At 44.8% G+C, this 24,299-nt stretch overlaps 1 long non-coding RNA gene across 1 annotated transcript; it reads left to right on the forward strand.

Moving 5' to 3' along the window:
* The first annotated feature begins 322 nt into the window (after positions 1-322).
* On the forward strand, positions 323-10,177 carry LOC140608275 (uncharacterized). The gene is made up of 3 exons (XR_012010299.1): positions 323-947; positions 6,159-6,273; positions 9,744-10,177. It is a non-coding gene; the product is annotated as an uncharacterized lncRNA (long non-coding RNA).
* Positions 10,178-24,299: the final 14,122 nt, after the last annotated feature.

A 24,299-nucleotide genomic window follows, 5' to 3' on the forward strand; every position in this document is an offset into this window, starting at 1 on the left:
ACATATATATATGTCACATCTTCTTTATCTATTCATCTGTCAAAGGACATCATATCTCCTTCCACAGTTTGGCTACTGTAGACATTGCTGCTATAAACATCGGGGTGCAGGTGTCCCGGCGTTTCACTGCATCTGTATCTTTGGGGTAAATCCCCAGCAGTGCAATTGCTGGGTCATAGGGCAGGTCTATTTTTAACTCTTTGAGGAACCTCCACACCGTTCTCCAGACTGGCTGTACCAGTTCACATTCCCACCAACAGTGCAAGAGGGTTCCCCTTTCTCCACATCCTCTCCAACATTTGTTGTTTCCTGCCTTGTTAATTTTCCCCATTCTCACTGGTGTGAGGTGGGATCTCATTGGGGTTTTGATTTGTATTTCCCTGATGGCCAGTGCTGCGGAGCATTTTCTCATGTGCTTGTTGGCCACGTGTAGGTTTTCTTTGGAGAAATGTCAGTTCTTGTCTTCTGCCCATTTCTTGACTGGATTGGTTTTTTTTTTTTTGGTGGGGGGAGGGAGTGTTGAGTTTGATAAGTTCTTTATAGATCTTGGATACTAGCCCTTTATCTGACATGTCATTTGCAAATATCTTCTCCCATTCTGCAGGCTGCCTTTTAGTTTTGTTGACTGTTTCCTTTGCTGTGCAGAAGCTCTTTATCTTGATGAAGTCCCAATAGGTCACTTTTGCTTTTGTTTCCTTTGCCTTTAGAGACGTGTCTTGCAAGAAGTTGCTGCGGCTGAGGTAAAAAAAGTTGCTGCCTGTGCTCTCCTCTAGGGTTTTTTTTTTTTTTTTAAGATTGTATTTATTCATGAGAGAGAGACAGAGACAGAAGCAGAGGGAGAAGCAGGCTCCATGCAGAGAGCCCATCTCCTCTAGGATTTTGATGGATTCCTGTCATAGCGGTGATTTAAAGAGAGAAGAGCAGAATGGTCACACACTGGCCTGAAGGTAAGTGCAAGTTGACATTGTATTAGTCAGCTCAAGCTGCCATAACAAAACACCATGGACAGGTCATCTTGAAGGAGAGCAATCGATGTCCTCAGAGTCCTGTAGGCTGGAGTAGAGATCAGGCACCTCAGGGGCACGTCTAGCGAGAGCCCTCCTCCTGGCAGACAGACGGACGGCCAGCCCCTTGCCAGTCCTCACACGGCCTTTGCTCGCTGTCTCTCTTCTTACAGAATCCAGTCCTACTGGATTAGAACCTCATATGTACGACCTCATTTACGCTTGATTGCCTCCTCCAGGAGGCAGGCCCTATCTCCAAATATAGTCACATGGGAGGTTAGGGCTTCAACACATGGAATTTCCAGGGGGACACAGTTGGGTCCCCGTTGGCTCCCTTCTCTCCCATTTCGATTGGGCAGTGGGTGAGGCACATGTTCGAGGACAGGGTGGCAGCGGCTTCAGGGTGTTCCTGACAGAAAAACAGCCTTTCCTCCAGCGGAGGAGAGGGGAGACGGCAACGATGGAGAGGCACGCCCAGCAAGGAAAGGCAGCAGCCTTCCAACGGCTCAGAAACCACAGATTTGGAAAGGAGCAAGGATGAGCACTGGTGTCTCTAGGAGAAGAAACACATGACTTACAAGGACAGGAACAAATGATGGCCAGTGCATTTTTTCACGCAGCAGAGAACAGCTTAAAACCATGGATATTTACGACACTTTAAATATATAATTCCTTCGAGGAGAGCACAACCCCCTATTTTCCAATGCTATTAAATATTAATAAGGAGGAGACGGCCTTCCCTTTAAAAGCACTCACAGGTTTTGGGCAGAGCAGGTGACAGACTGGAGTTAATCTCTGACCAGTGAGACCGTGGGCATTTAAATAACAGCTTTTACTGGTCCAGTGCTTTTTCCCCATTTATGCTAAAGGCCTAATCTTTCTGCGCTTATGTTCTCAAGCAGCCACGGTGAGATAAGTGGCATTTAGCTGTTCAATATGATGAAATGCTAAATATGGTTTGTGCCAGACTTAATTGCCACTACAAACGCCATCGAGACTCTGTGCCTGCGTGTGAGATTGGACTGCAGCGTGACTGATCCGTCCTTGGCCACCCCTCCGACCGAGGCAGATTGCTGCAAGATTGCTTTGCCCATTTGATGGCAAGGAGAGCTCCAGTGAGCAGATGGGTGGCACCAAAGTCCAGTTCAGTTGTTTGATATCGATCTAGCCACAATCTAAATTCAGTTTAAAAATACAAATCAGGGCAGCCCGGGTGGCGCAGCGGTTTAGCGCTGCCTTCAGCCCAGGGTGTGATCCTGGAGACCCGGGATCGAGTCCCACATCAGGCTCCCTGCATGGAGCCTGCTTCTCCCTCTGCCTGTGTCTCTGCCTCTCTCTCTCTCTCTCTCCTCTCTGTGTTTTCTCATGAATAAATAAATAAAATCTTAAAAAAATACAAATTAAAAAGAGAGAGATTGAGGGAGAGGACCTGTCACTGGGAGCTCTCTTTCCCTCCTTCCTTCATTCTTGGATGAAAGGAGCTTAAGTGATCCACCTGGAATGTTTCCTCTCTCTTATATAAGCTACAAAAGCTTGTGTGTAAGGCAGCTGATCCGGCTTCTTCCACTGTGCTCCCGTGCCCCTGTGTACACCCTAGGGTGTTCTTCTCCCTGTGTCATCCCTGCTTGTGACTCAGAACCTTCCTGGGGTTGCCTCTCTGCCACATCTCTGCAAACTTGCTCCCGTTCAGGTCCTCTTCCACAGCTCTTGCTTGCTGCATCAGGAACATCCTCCTCCCCTTGCTCTCTGTGACAGTGTACCACCCACCCCCCATAGTGGACACTGGATTCTCAGAGCTGAAGACCCATGTCTTCTGTGTCTTCTGGTCTACCACCCCAGAGAAACAACCATTCAGCCTGAGCCTGACTTCCCAGGCCTCTCCTTCATTTGTTGAGAAAAGCACATCTCAACAGCCTTGTTTATGGTCCTAGGTTCTTCAACCCTAATGCTGAGAACAGTCAATCAAGGTAAGGATCTCTTGGGAAAACCTGTTGTTGGCACATTGTAAGTGCAAAATCACAACTTTAGCTCATTTTCTCTCTTTTCCTAACAAATCAAGCTGTGATTGGCTAAGAACTTCTACCTTAGTAATGATATCATTTACACCTTGCACAGTGGGGGTGCCTGGTGGCAATGGTCTGGGAGCCTTGGGGCATGTGTTATGACATCATCACTATGTCCTCCTGGGTAGACCTCCTGCGGTCTTGGGCAGTAGATGTACACAAGTTCTGTGAGTCACTCAAGTTCTAATCTGTGCTCGTCTTTCAGTTTAAACCCATGAACACCTTAACTTCTCAACCTCTTTATAGAGAACTGCTTCTCATTGCTTGTGTGACACTGGGTTGGGTTGTGGCCATCACCCCTCAGGAGTGAGCATTCAGTGCCAGCACAATCCACAGGGATCATGGCCCTTGGGTAGTCATCGGCTTCAGAGGAAGGTGGTAAAGACTCAGCAGGAGCGTTCTGCATACCCAAGAACTCTGTCCACTTCTGTTCCCTTCCCTACTTCCCAATTCTCATGCAAGGAGGAACCCTAACCCTGTGCCAGATGGGCTCAGTGGGCATGGAGGACCGGTTGTCAAGGAATTGAGGGTCATCATGCAATTTTGGAAATTGTCTTTGGGGTCATCCTGGCCCCCAACAGTGTTCTGTGGCTCACTTCCACCTGGGAACTGCTACCCCCTGGACCCTAGGCAGGGAGCACACAGGGACCCAGAGCTTGAACTCTTAGAAGGCAGTGGAGAGGTTAGAGCTCAACCATGCAATCATAACCATACTAAATGCAGCTAGGACTGGATGACATGATGGGAGCATCATCCTGAGGCCCCTAAGCAAGGCAGAGAAGCCAGAGAAAGCCATCCCTGGGAAGGGACTTCCAAGTGGCTATTTGAGCATGAGAAGGGGCTCACTGGGCATAGTGGCAGGGAGCTGACGGAGACCACGGGGAAACAGCGTGTGCAAGTCTCAGATCTGAAACAGTATGAAGCTCAGTCTCAAGAAAGTTGAGAAAATAATAACTACATGCTTGTTTGATGCAGGTAGAGAAATAAGAGAGGCATGAGGTCCCAGGATGGAAACATCCGGCCCAAGATGGCATAGGAAAATGGCAGCCAGGCCACAGATGTTAGCTCCCAAGGAGTCTGAAGCAAGTCACCCTTGCAGTGCACAGACACCTGCAGGCTGGGAAGCTGAGTGGCGAAGCAGGCAGGCAGGAGGCAGCTGCAAAGCATGGATGGCAGGGGATAGTGGTGTCGTGCAGGCACAATAGTGCTGCTGACTAAAGAAACTGGGTGGGCAGGTCAGGTGCCATGGGTCTGGTGAGTGTCGTGGCCACGGGTTCCCAGTGGTCCTGACACACCTGGCTGTGTGAGGTGCTGCGGGACGCTCTGTGTGGGCACAGGTGCAGAGATGGTGCAGACTTTGAGTCACACCCCCTCCCAGTTCCCAGGCAGACTGATGGCCGGGGGAGGAGCAAGGACCCCGGCTGCTTGGGACAAAGCCACTGAGGGTCCACAGAGCCTCTAAGTGGGGAAGTGGGGAGGGAGAGAGATGATGCAGGCAAGGGGACTGATGGGGTCGAAGGAGGCTGAGCTCAGGGAGTGGAATGTCTGGTTTGAATGATGGAGCTTTGGCTGGTGGTAACGGGGAGGAACAGAACCGTCAGGAATATGGGAAGACATTAGCAGCCCAGACATGGTGGTGTGTCTGCTCAGACCCAGGTCCTCAGGCTGCTGCAAATTTAGCGGGGGGCAGAGGACTGACCCAGTCAGAGGCAAGAGTTCCAGCAGACCCATTAGGGGGTCACCAGGATGCATTGTCATGGCAACCACGAAAGCTCAAAGCAAGGCCACCCATCCTGCTCTCATGGGGCTTCCCTTCCTGGGGGGGAGGATGCTTGGTGCTGGTAATTCAAACATGTGAGCCCAGCAGCGGGAAGCAGCAGGCTAGGGTGGTATTGTGCCAGCAAGTGGCTGAAGGGGGGCCGGGTGCCCTGAGACCCCAGAGAGAAGTTGAATCGGTGGAGGCTCTCATACGCAGAAATTGTCAGCCTTCTCTCAGGCCAAGCTGCCCCTTCAAAGTGCGGGGAGCTTGGCTTTGTAGCCATTCCTCTCCGACCTAAGGACTTCCCAGGCTGACGCTTCACCTGGAAGCAGCACCCTGCTTGCCTAGCTCTTCCACAGGCAGGTGACCCCTGTTGCCAGGCTGGGTCTCACACCTGAATGCAAGAAGAAGAAGGGTGGTCATTCCTCTCTGTGTCGTTCATCTTCTGGGGAAATGGCCTACAAAATAGGTCCAGGATAAAACCAGCAGCTGCAACCTGCACATGTATTTAGATACTTGCCACTTAAAGTATCTAAAAAGATCCTTTCTGGGCGTTAAAAAAAAAAAAAAAAAAAAAAAAAGGAAAGGTGTGGATTCCATTCATCATCACCTAAGTGTTATTCTTTCTAAAAAATAAATCCAACTCCATTGCACCCTTACTGATGACAAGACTAAGTCCCAATCCCATGGCATGGCATCTACAGACTTCCAATCTAGTCCCATCAATCTTCCAACCCACTTTTTACCACGTGCCCTAAATAGCAAGCAGTCCAAATCCACATCAGGGCTCAAGCATCTCATTAATGGTTCAGGAAATCTGGGCCATGGCTGGACTACACACTCCTCTCCCCCTTCTAATGACTAGAACCCACCCTGTGGAATGAACTCAAATACCACATCCTCTTGGGAGCCTCCCCCAGATCCTCCAGCAGTTACTGTGTCCTCACTACTCTTCTTCACATGCACAATCCTGTGCCACATGGTACAGCAGAGACCACTCGTGTGTGTGTGTGTGTGTGTGTGTGTGTGTGTGAACTATGTGTAACTGACTTTTTTATAGATCAAGAATCATCAAAAATTAGCAGTTACATATAGTTCAACCAAATGTTTGTCCCTCATTGTCTCTCTCTCTGTGTCTGTGTGTCTTTAATAGAAGTAGAATCATTAATTATATCTGGGCCAGTGGCTGTTGTTTAGTAAGATTATATTTTGCAAGTGTGGTCATATGACTGAGTTCTGGCTGGTGAAATACAAACAGATGTATTGACCGACAGCATCTAGAAACCGTACTTAATAGATAACTTGTGTATACCCTTTGTTATTTCTTCATAGTCCTTCATCCTTCCTGCGTCCTGAAATGTACTTATGACTTCTGGTGCTCTAGCAACTCTTTTGGAACATGAGAAAAAGGGGTGTATCCTAGAGATTATGAAATGGTGAGCTAGAGGTAGGTTGAGTCTCTAAGATCTTTGGTGACAAACCCACCACAATAGCTCTGGAAAGATAGAGAATTTCTACTTGAGTAAGCCAAGGTTATTTGTAGCGGAACCTACTTATAAGTGATATGTAATGAATTTGAATTATTTCCTCATATGCTTGCCTTCTTACCAGACTGTGAATTCTTCAAAAGCAGAGGGTTATGTTTTTAACTCTTTGATCCCTCAAGCACTGGGCCTGGCAAATACTCAATAATCTTTATAAAGTATTTTGTTGGTTTGAAGAGAGTGATTCAAGAATGGCTTATGTGACTGAAAGACAACATTTAAATATCATTAGGTTAAAGACAGACTCAAAGAATACCAACAAATGAATAGGAGAATAGATTGAGGTGGTCCACAGGACGCCTGGGTGGCTCAGTGGTTGAGTGTCACCTTCAGCTCAGGATATGATCCTGGAGTTCCAGGATTGAGTCCCACATCAGGCTCCCCATGGGAAGCCTGCTTCTCCCTCTGCCTGTGTCTCTGCCTCTCTCTGTGTCTCTCATGAATAAATAAATAAAATCTTTTAAAAAAATGAAAAGGTGGTCCACAGACATTTTTTACAAGAAACAATGTCAATACATATCAAAGCATGACAATATGTGTTTGATTTTGCTGAGAAAACTCATCTCCTGCGCTTCACTCACTCTGAGAGGCAGAGGATCAAGGCCAATGAATACAACCAGTGTAAATGGCCAGTAAATGCAGTTGGAGAAAGATAGAGGAAGAGAAGGAATGAGGATTGGCAATACAGGGAACTTACTCCAATAACTGACTTTGATGGGTTTAAGCCTAAGGAAAAGCTGCAGACCTTGCTTCGGAGAGGAGCATGGTCTGAATTTAAAGAGCACCAGCAACTACCCACCCTTTCCAAAATTGAAAAGGCCAGAAACTCTAAGTCTTTCCTCTGTAAACTATGGCTTTCTGTTTAACTGCCAGGAACAGTATAAACTGTGCAAATAGCATGCTATGAAATTGTTATAAATCAGGAATCAAGCGCCCAGCTTCTCCATAACGACATGTGATTGGGAGTTGCAGGCTATGCTCAATGCAGTCTACTGGCCACGGGCTTAATGATGAGATCAGGGCAAGTCAATTTTCACTCGATGTGAGAAAGTTTATTAGTACAACTAAAACTATCAAAATAATCGATTTATAAATCTAAACAAACCATTAAGGTAAAGGAAGCCCTAATAGATACTAGGGTCAATGTCTCAATCAATAATATTGTACAACTCCGGTGACAAGTCAAATGTACAAAAGAGGGTCAGTTCTGCTGCTACAAATGAATCATGAGCAATCAAATATAATTTCGCATCATAAAAGACATGTGGCAGGCATAATAGATCTAATTCCTCCTCTGATCAGGGGAGAGGTAGGAGTTCAATTATAGCTCCAGTCCCTGGAACACAGCTTGCTAAAGAAATGATGTTTTTACCACCTAAGAGACAGAGATATGCGTTGGGGGTGGGGGTGGGGCAGAGGCCGTGTGGCCTCAGGAAGTGGGAGTGGATGAAGACAGGAGGGTTCAGGATTGTTCTGTTCTCACCAGCTGGCTGAGCCTGGGGGAGCGTTTTGCTTGTTGGGGAGTCTGCATCTTCCCCGTGTAAAGTCAGAGGAATGGTTTAAGGGCAGGGAGAGTATAATGAGCTGTAAAATGTTTGGGGAAGCAGTATAACCTCACCTGACCGACTCGGGATCCTAGAGAGAGGGGAAAGGTGGGGTGGGCAGGGCCCAGAGCACTAGCAGTGGGGAAAGAGGCCCCTGGTCTTGGGCAGCAGGAAGTGAGTGGGCTGGGGGGAGGGGGTGGGGGGGGGGCGGTGCCGCTGCTGTGAATTCTCACCTGCAGCCACCTGCTCTGCTCCATCTTCAGGCAGCTTGGGGAATCTGCAGCCCCTAGCCCCCAGTTGGGGTCCACACCATGTCTGTGAGGCACCTGTAACGAGTGAGTACACACTGAGCATGGAGGGGGGAATGGAAGCCTCTGCCTCCTCCTCCTGTCCTCCGGGGTAGGGGCAGCCTTTGGGGGTCTGGGCTCTGGAGCCTCCCCACAGCATCTGCCCCCATCATGTGGTCTCCCCCTGGGTGTCTGTGTCCTTGTTCCTTCTTATAAGGACACTCGGGTCCAGGGCCCACCCTCTCCAGTGTGACCCCATCTGAATCTACCTAATTCCATCTCCAGAGACACTGTTTCCAAATAAGGTCAAATTCTGAGGTTATGGGTAGATATGAATTTTGCAGAGATGCCAGTCCCCATGATGTCAGGTGCTTCTCATTTTCTGCCCTGGGGCTTCTCAGACACGCAGGGGGTGCCCTCAGGAATCCTGGTAGTCATGTGTGTGGGTGGCAGATGACCGGCAGACACTGAACCCTCGGAGCCGCAGTTTCCTGCTGGTCGATTTGGCGTCAGCAGAGCCACAGATTGCAGAGCCTCCAGGGTGAAGCAGAGTGTGGAACTGAGCTTCCTTTTGGAGCCTGACATCCTCAGGTCTTGGTTGCTTTGGGTGCTTGTGAATGTCTTTACCTGCCTCTTTTTTGGTGCTTTGTTCAGTGTTTGTAGCTCTTCTTGGAAGGGTTGTCTTCACACACAATCCTGGTTGTAGCTGTGAGCTGGAGTCTGTTGTTGTCCCTACCTTTGCAAGCGCCCCGCCTGTCACCTGCCTCATTCTCTGTAGGAGATACAGCAGCTCTTCATCAGACTTCTGTAAACCACGTTTCCTCCCAATTGCTATAATCTCAGCACTATTTCTAGCCTACTAAATCTGGTCATTTATTTTATTACTTTTTGAAGATTTTATTTATTTCAGAGATAGAGAGCACAAGCAGGGGGAGCGGCAGAGGGGGAGGGAGAAACAGGATCCCTGCTGAGCAGGGAGCCCAACGTGGGGCTCCATCCCAGGATCCCGAGGACATGACCCGAGCCAAAGGCAGACACTTACCCGACTGAGCCACCCTGGTGCCCCTAAATCTGGTCATTTAAAAAAGCCTTTTCATATATGCCATCTTCACAACCAAGCCTGTGAAGTCATTAATGCAGATGTTATGTCCCCATTCCAAATACGGATACATTACAAGGCAGAGAGTTGAAATATTGTCCCAGGGTGAGTATCTACCAAGTGACAGGAAGAACAGACCCACATGTCATGTCATGTTTCCCAACCCCAATCACAGTAGTGTAGGGGGCGATTGTGACATTATCAGGTGCCAAATGAGGACTAGACACTATGGACAGGTCCTAATGAAGACTTTCTGTGAAATAAGTTAATCACACATTTTCCTCCTGTAACATCCTATGTCTGCATGCTTCTCTTTTGTTCAGGAAGCATATAGCTAATTCAGTAATATTCAGACTTTGGTAAACTTTCAGGGGATGGGCTTCCATTGCAAATAATGATTTATTCCTCTCAGTAATCACATAGATTCTTGTTCTCATTTACAGTCTAGGTAACCCAGTGTCCGCTGGGCTTATCGTTCCAGCATGAGCCTAGAGCACCTGCCATGTTTGCGGATGTCATCCCTGCAAGTTGCAAGTCAGGCACTCAGCTTTTCTGCCTTGGTTAGTCAATTTGCAAAACAGTAATGATCAGACCTTTATTAGCAGAGAAGAAAGAAAGGGGGGAGGAAGGGAAGTAGACTGAATATTTCATATTTTGGTTAAGTTAGCATCAGTTTCCTTTCACTGAAGGCACACATAGTTTTGTGGGCTACTTCTCTTTTAAATTTTATTTGTCTTGCTATAGTGGAGAGCCAAAAAATGCGCTGGGCTTTTTTCATATTTTTTTTTCCTCAAGAGTGATGTTTCTTCACTAATATCTAATGAGCCAGGTTTACCACCTGTTTTATCGATTTTGTGTATTGAATTATGGAATGTGCTGGTGGCTGAGATATAAAATAAATGAAAAACATAAAATCTATGAAAACCATGAAAAAGTTTGTGCTTTTTTGATATGCATATGCTGGCTTTGGATTAATGTGCAAACAGTTACCAGGAAAAATGACAAATTATTACTGAATTCAATACCAAGTTGTGTGAGGGGACTTCAAGGCTACAGAGATTGGGGAAAAAAAATAAAGACTCTGTGTTGTGTCTGACTGGAAAGTCCCACTGCAGGGAGCAGGATGAGGCTAACATTTATTTATTTATTTGAAAATTTTATTTATTTAAGTACTCTCTACACTCCCTCCCCCTCCCCACCATGGGGCTTGAACTCGAGAGGTAGAGATCAAGATTTGATGTTCTTCCAACTGAGCCAGCTGAGCACCCTCACAACGAAGCTGGGGTTTAAATGAAAGCATTTGATTTGGTAGATGCTGTGAGCAAGTAATTTGAGCAATAAGGTGGCTCAGAGAAGGAGTATGATGTCTGGGTGTGGCAGTACTCTTTTTAGAGGTCCTGTTTTGGAAAAGTATTAGAAGAGACCTAACAATTCTGGGGGGTCCCTGCAGCCAGAGTGAGGGCTTCAATCTGCATGGTTGACAAGAGAGACTGAAACTTCAATGTAATTTCTAACAGGTAACACTTACCTTGTGGCAGAGAATTTGGAAAGCTCAGGAAAGTATTATGGAGGAAACAAGTCACCTGTGATCTTGCCCCTGGGAGGAGGCACTGTAAGCATCTCTGTGTGCTCATCCTGGCCTCTGTGGGGCTGCAAAGAGATACATATATTTTTGGATAAAAATGGAATTATTCTCCAAAGACTTAATATCCTGATTTTTAAAATTAATATTATCTTAGTAATTTTTCAAGTTATCATTCTTTGCAATGTGTCGAATAGTATTGATATAAGGTTATAAGGTTAAACAATTCTTGTATTCTTGGAATAAATTTTACTTGATGGTGATGTATTATGATGGAATATGCTACTGGATTCAATTTGCTAATTTTTAAAAATATCTCTATTCATAAGGAAAATTGGCCAATAATTCGTCCTGATTTGTGAGTACAATTTTTTAAAAATATATCAGGCTTACAGAAGTGTCACTGAATTAATTGGGAAGCCTCTCATATTTTGCCATGCTCTGGAAAAATTTAAATACAAGCTAGACAGACATAGCCAGTACTGGGACTTCTGGTTCCAGCAGCATGCTTGGCAAAATTGAAGTAGAACACTCCTATTACAAATACCTAGATATGCTAAGTAAAAATGCAAGGAGAACAGAAATTAAATAGAAAGCCAACCTCCCAAGAAAAAAGGAAACCCTGAAGATTATTCCAGAATAGGAGCTATATTGAAAAGCTTGAGTGTTGAGTAGGTGGGCCTGTGCCCTGTGGTTGTTAGCAGAGACAAGGGCTCCAGACAGTAGCTGATCCTGGTCTTCATGTAGACACAGGGACTTGAGATGAGAGGAAGGGTCTCCAGGGTCAGGGTTTGAAATCGTTTGCCTCTCATCATGCCGGGGCCATGCAATAACAGTGCCCTCACAAAAAGAGCGGCATAAAAGAAATCACATAACTGTGGACTTCAGGTTCAAATCATACACCCAGAGGAATGACAGAATTTTCTGTGATATTAACAGTAATGATGGGAGGGAGATGATGAAATATCTTCAATGTTTTTGGGGAAAAAAAACTGCCAGCTTGTGATTCTGATCCAACAAAATATCTTAAAATAATAAAGACAAAATAAATATATTTTTAGAAAAACAAATGCTAAAAGATTTCGACTCCAAGAAGCTCTAATTAAGGGAAATTCCAGCAGATACACTTTAAGCAGAAGGAAAGGTATTCCAGATGGTACATCAGAAATTGAGGAAGTAAGAAAGAGTAGAAAGTGGTAAACGTGTGGGTTAAACTAGATGAATAATGCATATATAAAACAATAATTATGGTTTCTTATGGGGTTAAAGACATGAAGAAAAGTTGTTTAGTCAAAAATTAACAATTCTCATTAAGATGGAGGGCAACAAACTCACTGTTTTCGAGTCTGTATGTAATCTCAGACGGTGAATATTTTGGTTAACTTTGACTTAAGTAAATGAGCCATGTCTGGTGCAATTTCTAGAGTATCACTAGAAGAATAGAGAGAGTACATAATTCCAGACAAATGGAAGAAAAGATGGAATAAAAAAGTGGTCAATTTTAGAAAGGGAGAAAGAAGAAGTACACAAATCTGGGACAAGTAGAAAACATAAAATTAAATAGTAAATCAAAACACATCAGCCATGCCACTAACTATAAAGGGATGAAGTGCCTGGTTAAACCAGGAAGGTTTCAGCCTGAATGAAAAAAATAAATCTAACAGATATAAGCATTCTGAAAGAATTAATGTTAAAAGTCAGAAAATGGGGTACCTGGGTGGCTCAGTGGGTTAAGCGTCTGCCTTTGGCTTGGGTCATAATCTCAGGGTCCTGGGATCGAGCTCCCTGCTCCCTGTAGGAATCTGTTTTTCCCTCACCCTCTGCCCCTCCCCCTGCTTGTGCTAGCTGCCTTCCTCTCTCTCTCTCTCTCTCAAATAAATTAAGAGTTTTTTTTTTTTTAAAGTTAGGAAATGACTCTTTGTGAAATTTTACCAAAGAAACATGATGTAGCAATATTACTATGGGATAAGGTAAATTTTACAACAAAAAGCATTAATAGACATAGAGGTTACACACAGTGATAAGGGGTTAAATATACCCACCCCTCCCAAAAAAACCCACCTAGGATTTGCATGTGCCTAATAATGCAAGCATGCCAAAACCTATAAAGCAATAATTGACAGAAGAAATAGATAATCACAGGGGCTGACTTCTAACACACTGGGCTCAGTAACTATGATGGAACAAGCAGACAAACACAGAATGATCTAGAAGTTCTGGACCACATGAGGAAGGAAACAGGCTCAGTCGTCATATGCAGAACACTGTATCCCTTAACCAAGAAGACAGCTGAGACACTGATAATAATGGATCAGGTGCCGGGCTAGTAAGCCAAGTTTAACACATTACACGGTACTGAAGCCACACAGGTTGTGCTCCCCGAACATAATGCATTTAAGCTAGCACCCAGTAACTGAAAGATAACCCGAAAACTCAGGCAAGTTTGGAAGTTACAGAACACATTACCAAAGAACTCAGGAGTCAAATAAAAAATCTGAGTTGGATCATAGGAAATACAATACCCTGAACTTCATGATAGTGAAAATACCGCATAGCAAACCTTGTGGCATGTGAGCAACCAAAACCTAGTGCTAACTGTACGATCTCACAGTGAAAATCATTCAGCTAATATGATCTAGGACGTACATATAGACTACCAAGTAATTCTAATGAAGTGAGGTAAAGATACAAATAGAAGAAATTAATGAGATATAAACATAATATGGAGTATATCAAAATAGTCATAAAATTAACAAAACACTGGCAAAGGGGAAAACAGTCTCAGGGACAGCAATCGAGAGTGAAATGCAGGTGGGGCACCAGGTGGCTCAGTGGTTGAACATCTGCCTTTGGCTCAGGTCCTGATCCCAGGGTCCTGGGATCGAGTCCTGCATCAGGCACGAGGAGTCTGCTTCTCCCTCTGCCTATGTCTCTGCCTCTCTCTGTGTCTCTCATGAATAAATAAATAAACTCTTAAAAAAAAAAAGGAATGAAATGGGGGTTTATAACCATAGTTGTACACATGAAAAAGATACTAATAAGAGAATACTACGACTTTAGGCAATAAACTGTTTAAATTGAAGAATAATTGGCACACAACATTGTATCAGTGTCAGGTGTATAGCACAATGGTTTGATACTTACCTACATTATGAAATGGTCACTCTCTCTGTCGCTGTAGAAAGTTGTTACAGTGTCGTTGACCATATCCCCTACCCTGCATGTTACACCCCCATGACTTACTTACACTGCAACTCAAAGTGTGTAGCTCTTAATCTCCTTTGGGTGTTTCTTCCATCCTCCCTTGCCTTTCTCTTCCTGCAATCACCCGCGTATTCCTTGTATTTATGAGTCTACTTCCATTTTTGTTTGCTTGTTGGTTTAGTTATTTTAGATTTCATGTATATGTGAAGTCATATGGTATATGTGTCTTTCTCTGTCTGACTCATCTCACTCAGCATAACCTGATCCGGGTCCAGCCTGGTGAATGACAGGATATCATTCTTTTGTCATGGCCGAGTAATATTCCACTGTGTGTATGTGTTTATATATTATGTTTGTATACGAGGAGACACAGTGAGAGAAATGTATGAAGCAGTGTTTTTTCTAAAAGCAAAACTTGGAAATAACTTGGGTGTTCACCGACTGTAAATAGTGACAGTGAAGTTATTTAGATATACACAATGGGAATCTAGATGGCAATATATTACTGTGTCCAGCAAAATGGGCAAACTCCACAAATACAGCATTGGGGTGGGGGAAATTTCACAAAAGAATGCGTCTTCCCCTATCCACATGTGGACGTGTAAACCTCCCTCTCGCCACCCCCGCCTATGCAGTGTGACTATATTTGGACGTAGGGCCTTTAAAGAGATGATTATAATAACTGAGATCACTGAGGTGGGCCCTAATCCCATATGACTGGTGTCCTTATGAAAACAGAAAGAGACACCCATGAACGCACAGAAAAAAGGCCACATGAGGAACCGGCCAGAGGTGACCATCTGCAGCTCCAGGAGAAACGTGCCAACACCTTCATCTGGGACTTCCAGTCTCCAGAACTCTGTGTGTGTGGGGGAATTCTGTTGGCTAAGATGTCCAGCCTGTGGTATTTTGTTACAGCAACCCTACCACACTATTGCTGAATATCCACTTTAAATACATGATTCCGTTTAATGTAAGTTTCAAGGATGGAAAAAGGAAATAATATCGCTAAGGAATCTACACGAAGATGCCAAGACTGTAAAGAAAAGCAAGAAAGTGATTTTCACGAGAAACCTGGATGGTGGTTTTCTATAGGAGAGGGGAGCCAAATACCATGAGGGAGGTTTCCAGGGGCCACTTTCCCGGGTGGACGCTGATCATGTTCTGGCCCCAGAGGGCGGTTATACAGGTTTCTCTGTATAATTTCTTATACTGCACTTGTGCTGCACGTAATAATCCGTGTAGATGACAGCTTGCACAATTAAAAGAGCAATGCTGAGCAGGCCACTAAGGTGGTGTGTGACAGGAAATGCTGGCAGGGAGATGGGGAAGGTGGACGAGACCTCCTGAGTTAAGGGGCGTGATCTCTTTCTTACACTGGTAGCTGGTGGGCACGAGAGCTCTAGTCTCATCACTACTCTTTGTAACCTACATGTAGTTTATGGTTGTCTTGTATCTCCTCAATATTTTAGAAAAGCAATTGCTTTTTTAAAATTTTTTAAAAATGTTTATTTATTTATGATAGTCTCACAGAGAGAGAGAGAGAGAGAGAGGCAGAGACACAGGCAGAGGGAGGAGCAGGCTCCATGCACCGGGAGCCCGATGCGGGACTCGATCCCGGGTCTCCAGGATAGCGCCCTGGGCCAAAGACAGGCGCTAAACCGCTGCGCCACCCAGGGATCCCGCAATTGCTTTTTTTAAAGGTAAAAAAACATCATGGTGTCTGGCAGCTTACAAAGGCGCCTTAGAACTGGGCAGTCAGAAAAAATACAGGATATCTGGTTAAAGCTGGAATTCAGAGAAACAATGACACATTTTTAGTGTTGATTGTCCTAAATATTGCATGGGATAACTCATACTAAAAACTGTTTGCTGTTTGTGGGCAAATTCACTGATTTAACTAGATGTCCTCTATTTTCATTCACGGAATCTGACAGCCCTATTAATATCAGTGCCTGAACCTTCCCCAGGAATACCCCTCCTACAACTTTATTTCAATGGAAAGATTCAGTACCCAGCCCAAGATTTATATCCGGTATTCAATGTCATTGATTCCTCTCTCTTAGCAAAGGGCTGTTATACAAATTTCTTTACGCCTTGGGCATCTCCACCTCAATGTGTCCAAGAACAAGCTAATTATCTTGTCTCTAAAACAAGATAATGATTCACCGCTGAACTTCCCTGTTTATGTTAAGGATGCTGTCTTAGGTTCTTTGTTGCAAGTGGCAGAAACTCAATGGAGCCAAACGTAGTCAAAGCTGTGTTCTCGCCTGGAGTGATGATCGCCTGATCCCATGGGAGCTCTGGAAAGTGGTCTGCAGTACAACACTGGTCCCAGCTTGAGGCACGGAACCGGCCTTCTTCCTCCTGCCATGCTTGGCTACCAGTGGTCGGCTGCCTCTTTGAGAAGCAGAGACGGGAATAATCTGTGGCTCCCATCTGGTCAAAGGCAGTTGAGAAGTGCCTCCCCACAACCGCACCCCCCCCCACAGCCCCGCACTGGGTCATTCTCAAGCTGTGATACCCAGCAAGCAATAAAGACGGCTTCCACTGTACTAGGGACAACATCCTGCTGCCGGTGGGACCAACCTCAAGGTGTCCCCATATCTGGCTCATCCCCACATTGACAGTATGTCCCCAAGTCTGGCTCATCCCCACATTAACATAATGTTCCTATGTCTGGCTCATCCCCACGCTGACATCGTGTCCCCATGTCTGGCTCATCTCCATATTGAGATCGTGTCCCCATGTCTGGCTCATCCCCACACTGACATCGTGTCCCCTACCTGGGTAGGTAGGAATCCCTGTTTACATTTGTACATCTGCTTTTTTTGCAGAGCCAGGCAGTGTGTTTTTCATTCCATCTCCTGGCTTATTAATCCTTTAACTGGAGATGAATGCTTCCTTTTTTTTCCTCATATGTATTGAATTCTATCTCCAGGTCTTCACATGCCAGAAAAGGTCATTATTCTTCCGCGCCACGTGATATTTTGACTGATGTTAGAATTCTAAGTTGAAAATGCCGCTTCATATTCTTTAGTACCTGACGTTGCAGTCGGGAAGCGCTGTGCTTTCTGATTTCTATTTCGTGGCAGGTGTTCCTGCATTTGTTTAGTTTGGTGTTAGACTTCACCTGTATAGGTGTGTGATGATGTGTGGTGGGCGCTGGTCACTGAAGACTCTGTCCCCCCACTGGACACACACTCACTGCCACTGGGCCCTCTTGTAAGCCACTCGCATTGGGGTTTCTCTCTTACATCCTTTTCTGCCCTGAAATTCTTGGCTGTTTCTTCCCATGCCCTCAGAGCATGCATTATATTTCACTGTGAGTCACTTTTTAGCAAATGCCTCCAACACATCAATTAGACTGTCCTCAGTTAGAGCTCCAAGGGCACACACTATGCTTCTTTATGTCACCAGAGCTCTATGCCACTTTTAGTTTTTGCTCAAGAATCTCTGGTTGATGATCCAAAGTCCTATCAATTTTTGGCACCATGTCTAAAATTCCAGATATTCAACGAGGTCAATATGTATGACAATCTTTTGACTGTTGATTTTTAAACAGATTTTCAACTCAGAATCAAAGGTCGGTTTTGTTGTTGTTTTTGTAAGTTAGGGTTTAAAGTATGTAACAAGCAGATAGTACTATCTGTTCTTCATGCGCTGGCAGTCTCTGCCTGGCTTTCTCTTCTAGTGACAGTCCCAACACATACAAATGGATTTTGCAAATGGGATTTTGTGCAATACTGTATCAAATGTATTTTAATTGTCATTCTAGACATATTACATCAACTGCATTGCTTTCATCTGTAAATCTTGTAATTCCATCAAAAAAGCAATCAAGTTGTCTATGGAATGATTTCTTCCTCACAAACACCTGGTTGATTATGGCTCCTGGTTCCATTATCCTATGGATGCTTTCAGATTTCCACCTCTCCTTCCTCTATTATTTACTGGAGATTCAAGATGTGCACAGATAATTCAAATTTACCATGTTTCACTGATTATTTTATAATGCCATTAAGTAGAACGATGGCACTGTATTTCACAAATGAAGAAGTTAAAACAAAGAAATGCATGAATTGAAGTGCGACGATCCAACCATGATTTTCTCTGGAACTGAAAATTGGCTTTTGTCAGAGACAGCTTTGCCTGTCATTTTTTTCGAGGTCCCCCGCCCCTGCCCGAGCCCTTCCAAATTTGTCGTTTTCAGTGACCACCACACCTTATCTGCCAACATAAAACCAAACCCTTGCAAGCAAGGATGTACTCACTTAATTTGCAGCTGCTTTTTCTTTTTATACTTTCTCCATCTTGGCACAATCTGGATGCACACCCAAATATTGTAATTTACATGATCACTGGGCCAAAATGTATTCATGAGCATGGAATATGTGTAGCCCTTGGTCCAAGCTGTAGAGAGCATCAAGCTGCCGCACAAAGAGGATGGTCCATGTGGCCAGCTCTGCTGCCCTCGCCCAGGGGCAGAGCACTCTGAGGCACGCACATCCACTCTTTACATGATGGATGATCAGACAGTTGCACGTGGGTTAAGAAAAGAAAACCAGAGGAGAGGGGAAAGGAGTAGCTGAAATAATTCTTGACTTGAGAGAGAAGGGGTAGGCACGGTGTGACCACAGCAGTTGCTGTCAAGTGGTGTGGACAGTGAAAGAGAGGCTTAGGTCACATTATTAAATGACGTTTTGAGTTTACAGGCAAAAGATCAAATTTTAGAGCAATTCTTGAAAACCAGTAGCACAGTTGTTTTATGCCATTGTATTTTCTTGAAAGATACGAGAGAGTAGGTGGTACCTGGGGACTCTGCAGAGATTCCTAAGAAACTGGGGCCTGGGGGACATTGCCTCCATCCACCGGTGAGGCAGCTTCCTTTCCTTGGGCATCAGAACCCTCGAGAGGGGGGGACAGTCGCTGAGCTGCAGGGCTCAGGTCTCCCACGGGGTCAGTTTCAGAAGACAGGGCAGAGAATATTCAGAACCTGGTGTCCGTTGGCGAGGGGAAGTGAGTTAGGGCCCTTGGTCACTTTCTTCTTACATTTGGTGACTATGTTTGCAGGTCAAACGCTTGAGGGAATCACAGAGGAAGCTTGTAACTAGAGTTTATGTGCATGTATTTGGTCTCATTGTTCTTTCTTCCTTGTAGAATGATGTCACTTAATTGATCTCATCCACACATCAGTCACCAAGCACACGTGCAATTCATGAATTGAAGACAGAGAAGTTCCAAAAGCACCGGATTGGAGAGATACCATGAATAAATATCTTCTGCATGGATACCAGTGAAGTTGTGTCAAAAACTCTGCCATTTGTTGGATTTTAGTGGCATATTAATGGCAACCAGTGGATCACATAAACACTTCATATATTTATAATACAAATGCTCTGGACCAGATAGGCTACATTTACTGTGGGGCCAAATATTTCCAGCTGTGCGCACTCTACCACCCTTACTTTACACATAATGTAAGCCATGTGCTTTTCAGTGTGTATAAAGTGTAATATATTTATTCTCAAAAAGGAGTAAGACTTGTTCCTCCTCACTGCAGTTCAGTCAACTACAAGTTAAAGATTGTGAAACTGGATGTTCCAGATTCACCCTTTCCCATCCATAGGAACAACAGTCCAGTAGAAACGGAAGCTGGCTTCCAGGGGAAACAGGGCTGCGGGCCGAACACAGGAGCCTTCTCTGACTGTGCAAGAAGGCTAGACTAACCCTAGAGCCCACCTGCAGCTTGTAGATGGGGTCTTCTGCTCTTAGGATGAGACAGTGGGTGTCACTGGCAATAGAACTTCCAGTGACTAATGCCACCGAGAATGGGCAGGCCGGTTTGTTTTGTTCTATGTCTGTCCTCAGGGTATCACAGATTGTATTGGATTGCGAAATCCTTGTGGAAGGATATGAAATGTTGGGTTGTTGTTTGCTCTAACTCCAGTTTATGGAAACTTTTCTCCGGGCATTACCCCACTCCTTCATGAACAACACAATTAAGTGAAAACAGCACGACTTTGAAGTCAGATAAATTTGAGTTTTAATCCTAGTTTTGCCTCTGTGTGATTTTTGGCTACTCTAATCTGTGTGAGTCCTCAGCATCCTTCTGAGGAAAGAGGCGGCCAAGAGAAGAACCTTGCAAGATCACCAAGCACCTTATCATTGATGTATAGGAATCAGTTGTCAGAGAGCAGTCATTCTAGACACTGTAGTAATCCTTCCTTTCTTTATCATAGCAGCTAAATAAATGAGAAAGATGTTGGATTTTCTGGATCTTTTCTGCTTTGCTTTGATCTTTAGCATGAGGTACAAATTATCCTGAACAGTAAAGAAGTGGAAAGAGCTTTGCAAAGCTGAACAGGTTTGTATTTCTTGTAAGACCATCTAATCAAGAGGCTGTAGATTAGCTCTGATGACAAGTGACCTCTGGTTTCCAAACCAATATGCCCTGCCTCATCTTTTTGTCAAGATTTCAGTTCTTTGGCCAAAGTCAAGCAGGAAGGGGAGAAAATAATACTTTGGAGAAGGTGATAGGGAAATATTTAAATAAATGTTTTTTAATACTTTTTTAAAAAAGAAAAGTAGAAGTTGTTCCAAATAAGTACAGGGTAACTAGAAATTCCAGAGCATAGGAATACTATGGGTATTAGGCTATTAGGTCATTGATCAGGATCTAAACTTTACCTGCTAAATTTCTCTTCCATTTTCTTAGTGCTCAATTTGAAGATCTTATTATGAGATGTTTATTGGTAACAGTGGGTGGCTAGTTTTGCTCTACAAAAATGTGTCTGTAAGAAACAGAAAAGCAGGGGTGCCTGGGTGGCTCGGTTGGTTAAGCGTCTGCCTTCAGCTCAGGTTATGATGTCAGGATCCGGGGATGGAGCCTGTATGGGACTCCTTGCTCAGAAGGAAGCCTGTTTCTTCCTCTCCATCTGCCTCTCTCCCTGCTTGTGCTCTTTCTCTCTCTCTCTCAAATAAACAAATAAAATTAAAAAGAAAAGAAACAGAAAAGCATCCATGCTTGCCTGAGCTCAAGTGAGTTTACTATTGGATATGGGGGATCTTCCAGCAACCAGCTGCACAGCTAGAGTGCACAGGGACATGAAAATGAGAAGCAAGTGGTTTCCTATCCATGCAGACTTCTCTCCAAATCTTCAGTTTCTCACCTCCCCCTCCGGGGGCAGCTGCTCCCCAACACTGTTTGCAGGCCATGAGTCCTTGCTTTGACCAAGCCTGGGCAGAAACTGATAATCTTAATGTCTGGTTCAGAGTCAATCCTGATTACTTCTAGTAGTTCTGTTGTATGGAGTCATCACTAGCCAACACTGAGACTTTGTTCCTAGGGGAAAAACACAGTTAGGTTCCTGTGAGCCCCTGTCAATTACACTTTCATCAACTGATCAAAACCTTGTTTTATGTGTGTTTCTGTTGAAAGACACCTTATTTAATATATATTATTGATTCATGAACATGAACATTGAACACGTGGCCATCAGCTCCACAGCTTGTGCCTGGAAGAGGCTCATCTAACACAGGTTTTCTCTGAGAGGCACATCCCAGGCTCAGGAGAGCTTAGAAACACCCAGTATCACTTCAGCATGATACATAGGAGACATTTTACACAGTGAAATCACTAACAAAAAGCATAGAAAGGCATAAAACACGGCACTAAATACTGCAAAAAGGCACTCATTTACAGTATGAAAGATGAAACAAGAAGGCCAAGTGCAGTCTTACTAGAACTGATGTGTGTCCAGAGACTAAGAGATCTGCACTTTGCATGTCTGTGCATGACTGCAAAAGTACCACTGTTACTGATTTGGAGGTTATACATAAATTTTAGCAAGTAGGCAGCTTTACATACAAAATCTGTGAATAATCAGAATCAACTGTTGATGACTCTGTAGGTTTAGCAGCCCTTGGCCTCTATATTTTGACCCCAGATTTGTGGGAGAGAGAGTCTGATTTCCTCTGTTGGGATCAGGCTGTGCCCTGCCTTAATCCCCTGACTGGCTGCACACCTAGACAAGGGCAGGGGACTTTTAATCTTCCAGGGCAGCTTGCCAGTGCTATGCTTCAGCAGGGAGTGTGCTAGGGAGGAGGAGAGGAATGGTGGTCTTGGCACATGGGATTCCTAGTGAGGTTCTTCATCTCCTTTTGTATTGCTACAGAGGCACTTAACATCTTTAAATTCAGTGAGTGTTACAGGCCAGAAGTGCAAGGCTGTATTTTTGTAACCAAGTGTACTTTCTCACTTCTTGTCCCATCCGTTGTCATGGAATCCCACAGAAAGGAGGGACTGGCCCTTCTCAGTGGGAGTGAGGAGGCTACATAGCTCACAGGCAGATGGGGTGCGCTTTACTCAACCTCTTGGGTTTGAAGTCTCAAGTCCCTAAGACAAATATGCTGTGGCCTCTCAGGATTCCTGTGATGATCAACCGAGGGCCCTACATCTTTCAAGTGATACCAAAATAAGACATGGCAATTTGGAGTCTTGACCATGTATGTGACAGTGCTCATGTCTGAGCACAATGTAACTGTGGCCTATAAAAAAAGGAACTGAGGATGCTTCCTCCCTGAGACTCTATCAGGATACTTTCGTGGACAGGAGAGCATCCAGGCCATACTGGGTCTGAACCTGTCCCCTTTCACTAGAATGTGACTGATGTCCTTCAGGGTATGCCCTGAACCCAGAGGGTGCGGTGACGCATGAGTCACCTCTTAACCACAAACACAAGTGAAGGGTAAGAGGGCAAAGGGTAAGAAGCCACCCTATCTTTTGCATAGGTCTTTTTCTCCCCCTAGGAATAAAAAATCTTTTGACTTTTCAAAATCTCTTTATTTATAGACAGTGAAGATGGCAATGGAATGAGAAGTCTTTGCAGGGATTTCCCAAGTGCTCACTTCTGATTTAGGCACATCGACCCCGACATAAGCACACAGAGATGATGGAAGTCAATCGCTGTGGCTGATTGCCAGCCTGCATGGAGGTGGGTGGTCTGAGGCAGGGGCCCTGAGAGGAGACCACCTGCTCACTGATGTGCTGATGTGGTAGCAGTTTTGTTCCAGTGCTGAATGTCCTCCAGGTGAAGTCATAAATGAGAGGAATAACATACTGGACTAGACATAATTCAGCAGGATTCTGTAAATTTTATTTATTTGAGTCAAATACTGGTCTTGCCAAAATCTCAGCTAGAGTAACAAAAGGAATCAAAGAATACAATTCAGATAGTTGTTCAGAATCCGGAAAGTGGTACCAACTATTCTTCCACCACTGGTGATTGGGACAGTCTTCTCATTCATACGAGATGTCACGTCCCAAAATCATGTTTGATGGTTGTTTGTCCAAATATCGAGTAGACCAACATGTCATAAACAGGAGGAGGGCCCAGTGCACGGAGCTAACACTATTAGTTTCCTTCTCCCGTTGCAGGGGGCTCATATTCCCTGTCTCCCCACATATGACAGCCATCTTTGCCTCTCAGGCACCTGCCTTCTCCAGAGACTCCTGCTTCTCCCTCAGCTCCTGCTAATCTTGGAACAAAGTGACTTAGCCTCTAAATTTTAAACTTTCCTTCCAAAACCACTATGTACATAAATTAAGAGGAAAAACTTTTTTTTTTCTTTCAAAATGCAAAGTTCACACTTGTGCTCTAAAAGCCCCATTGGGCATCCCTCCAGGCTGGCAGCCCACAGCCCACAGCATGTCACTGAAAGCCAGGACAGTCTACACTACTGGGTATGAAAGGCTCTGTGGCTTGATTGGCACTGCCCCACCTGCCTTATTCAAGAGGCCCAGAGGGTAAACATGTCCCAGTCCCCTGGGGTGGAAATGTGATTACCATTACGCTCATTGGCTCCTGAGAGAGGTGACATGTTTGGGTCTTCCTGTGACTGAGATGTGTAGGGGGCCCAGCTCTGGGTAGGGTCAGTGAAGAGGCTGAGAAAGAGGACCGTGGATGCTATGAGAGCCATTGACAGACTTCCTCCCATTGAGACAAACATGGTCCCCACGCATCTTGTGTTCCTCACTTGCATGTCTCTGTGTTCTTCCTCCTTCCCTGGAGTCCCTGAAAAACCATAGTCCAGTAAGTAAGGGGTTAGCAGGGCTTCAGCAGAGGCCTATATCCTCCTCACTGGTCTTCTGGGCCTTACCAGTTGACTATTTTGAACATCACCCTGGTCTGTTACTTAGCATCACCTTGGA

This window comes from Canis lupus, chromosome 17 (genome assembly GCF_048164855.1).
Source record: "Canis lupus baileyi chromosome 17, mCanLup2.hap1, whole genome shotgun sequence".
NCBI classification, from domain to species: domain Eukaryota; kingdom Metazoa; phylum Chordata; class Mammalia; order Carnivora; family Canidae; genus Canis; species Canis lupus.